The 3,235-nt window shown below is 36.8% G+C and overlaps 1 non-coding gene across 1 annotated transcript; it reads left to right on the top strand.

Annotated features, from left to right (window-relative positions):
• Window positions 1–1,014: 1,014 nt before the first annotated feature.
• Window positions 1,015–1,122, top strand: LOC130978354 (small nucleolar RNA R71). Its single transcript, XR_009086002.1, has one exon. It is a non-coding gene; the product is annotated as a small nucleolar RNA R71 (small nucleolar RNA).
• Window positions 1,123–3,235: the final 2,113 nt, after the last annotated feature.

The raw sequence follows: 3,235 nt of genomic DNA, 5'->3' as shown, positions 1-3,235 counted from the left end.
GCATTGAGATCTAGACTTGGTTATCTAGTCTCTTGAGTCCTGAGATCTGGATTTCCCATTTTCAATTCTCTGTTTACTGCTTTTCAAGCTCATTTACATTTCTGTTTTAGATCCGATTCAATCCAAGTCATTTTCTACTCCTCTGTTTATTGAATTTTACTTTTCCTTGTTTAATTTCTGCAAATCCAATTCCCAATTCCCTTTACAATTCAAGCCATTTACATTTCTTGCACTTTAAGATTCTGTAATTTACATTTCTTGCGTTCTAAGTTTCTGCCATTTAATTTATTGCTCTTTAAGATTCAGCACTTTAGATTTCAGTTCTCTTTAATTTCATGCAATTTACCCATTCCCTTTACTTTCTATGCAATTTAAATTCTGCAAATCACAAACCACTTAACAAAATCTTGATTCGCTTGACTAAATCAACCACTAAACTAAAATTGCTCAATCCTTCAATCCCTGTGGGATCGACCTCACTCCCGTGAGTTATTATTACTTGATGCGACCCGGTGCACTTGCCGGTGAGTTTTGTGTCGGATCGTTTTCCGCACATCATTGATCCTTCCATGAGAAATTTGGATGATTTCTCCATGAAGGATTATAGGTGTTTCCATAGGGTTCTCCCATGTAATTCACCTCTTCCATTAAAGGGTTCTCAGGATCACAAGCTTCTTCTTCAGATGAAGCATCCTTAGTACTGCCTGGTGCAGCTTGCATTCCAGACAGACTTTGAGAAATCAAATTGACTTACTGAGTCAATATCTTGTTCTGAGCCAATATGGCATTCAGAGTATCAATCTCAAGAACTCCTTTCTTCTGATTAGTCCCATTGTTCACAGGATTCCTTTCTGAAGTGTACATGAATTGGTTATTTGCAACCATTTCAATTAGTTCTTGAGCTTCTGTAGGCGTCTTTTTCAGATGAAGAGATCCTCCAGCAGAGCTATCCAAAGACATCTTGGACAGTTCAGACAGACCATCATAGAAAATACCTATGATGCTCCATTCATAAAGCATGTCAGAAGGACATTTTCTGATCAATTGTTTGTATCTTTCCCAAGCTTCATAGAGGGATTCTCCTTCCTTCTATCTAAAGGTTTGGACTTCCACTCTAAGCTTACTCAATTTTTGAGGTGGAAAGAACTTTGCCAAGAAGGCATTGACTAGCTTTTCCCAAGAGTTCAGGCTTTCTTTAGGTTGTGAGTCCAACCATATCCTAGCTCTGTCTCTTACAGCAAAAGGGAATAGCATAAGTCTGTAGACCTCAGGGTCAACCCCATTAGTCTTGACAGTGTCACAGATTTGCAAGAATTCAGCTAAGAACTGATGAGGATCTTCCAATGGAAGTCCATGGAACTTGCAATTCTGTTGCATCAGAGAAACTAATTGAGGCTTAAGCTCAAAGTTGTTTGCTCCAATGGCAGGGATAGAGATGCTTCTCCCATAGAAGTTGGGAGTAGGTGCAGTAAAGTCACCCAGCATCTTCCTTGCATTGTTGGCATTGTTGTTGTTTTCGGCTGCCATGGGTTCTTCTTCTTTGAAGATTTCTGTTAGGTTCTCTACAGAGAGTTGTGCCTTAGCTTCTCTTAGCTTTCGCTTCAAGGTCCTTTCAGGTTCAGGGTCAGCCTCAACAAGAATGCTTTTGTCTTTGCTCCTACTCATATGAAAGAGAAGAGAACAAGAAAATATGGAATCCTCTATGTCACAGTATAGAGATTCCTTGAGGTGTCAGAGGAAAAGAAAAATAGAAGGAAGAAGTAGAAGAATTCGAACTTATCAAGAGAGATGGAGTTTGAATTGTTCATTGAGGAATAGTGTTAGTCCATAAATAGAAGGATGTGAGAAGAGGGGAAGAAATTTTCGAAAATTAAGTAAAAGATTTTAAAAACATTTTGAAAAACACTAATTGATTTTCGAAAACCAAGAGTGGAAAAGAAATCAAGTGATTTTTGAAAAAGATTTTGAAATTAGAAGTCAAAAAGATATGATTGAAAACTATTTTGAAAAAGATGTGATTAAAAAGATATGATTGAAAAGTTATGGTTTTAAAAAGATGTGATTGAGAAGATATGATTTGAAAAACAATTTAAAAATATTTGATTTTAAAAATTAATAACCTGCCTAACAAGAAAGATATGATTCAGACATTAAACCTTTCTCAACAGAAAAGGTAACATACTTGAAATGTTGAATCAAATCATTAATTGATAGCAAGTATTTTTGAAAATGGAAAGAAATTGATTTTAAAAAAGATTTGATTGAAAAGATATGATTTGAAAAAGATTTGATTTTGAAAAACTTTGAAAACTTGAAAAAAAAATCTGCATTAAAACAAAATCTTCCCTCTTTTGCCATCCTGGCGTTAAACGCCCAGAATGGTGCACATTCTGGCGTTTAACGCCCAAAGCACTACCCTTTTGGGCGTTAAACGCCCAGCCAGGCACCCTGGCTGGCGTTTAAACACCAGATTTTCTTCCTCACTGGGCGTTTTGAACGCTCAGCTTTTTTTGTGTAATTCCTCTGCTGTATGTACTGAATCTTCAATTCCCTGTGTTATTAACTTGAAAATGGAACTAAGATCAAATAAACAATGCATGCAATACACCAAACTTAAAATGAGACACTAGACTTAAACAAGAAACATGAGAATATTTTTGGTTTTTATGATTTTGTAATTTTTTTGTGCTTTTTCAAAAATTATGTAAAAAAAGAAAATAAAGGTTTCAGAATTCTTAATGAGAATTTCAGGAATCATTGCAATGCTAGTCTAAGACTCCGGTCCAAGAATTAGACATGGCTTCACAGCCAGCCAAGCTTTCAAAGAAATCTCCGGTCCAAAACACTAGACATGGCCAATGGCCAGCCAAGCCTCAGCAGATCATTGCTCCAACAGCACGTTTGATAGAAATCAACAAGCTCTTGTGATGATAAGTTGAAACCTCGGTCCAATAAGATTAGACATGGCTTTACAGCCAGCCAGATTTCAACAGATCATCATGAAACTCTAGAATTCATTCTTAAAGAAATTCTGAAAAAAAAATACCTAATCTAAGCAACAAGATGAACCATCAGTTGTCCATACACGAAACAATCCCCGGCAACGGCGCCAAAAACTTGGTGTTGTTGCCGGATCGAAAATTTGGCACTGATGTTACCGGACCAAAAGCTTGCCGAAAACTCGAACAATTTCTGGCAACGGCGCCAAAAACTTGGTGCACGAAATTGTGATCAA

The sequence above is a fragment of the Arachis stenosperma genome, chromosome 4, assembly GCF_014773155.1.
Source record: "Arachis stenosperma cultivar V10309 chromosome 4, arast.V10309.gnm1.PFL2, whole genome shotgun sequence".
Classification (NCBI taxonomy): domain Eukaryota; kingdom Viridiplantae; phylum Streptophyta; class Magnoliopsida; order Fabales; family Fabaceae; genus Arachis; species Arachis stenosperma.
Note: the sequence above shows the minus strand (reverse complement) of the source record. Positions and strands in the feature narration are given on the sequence as shown.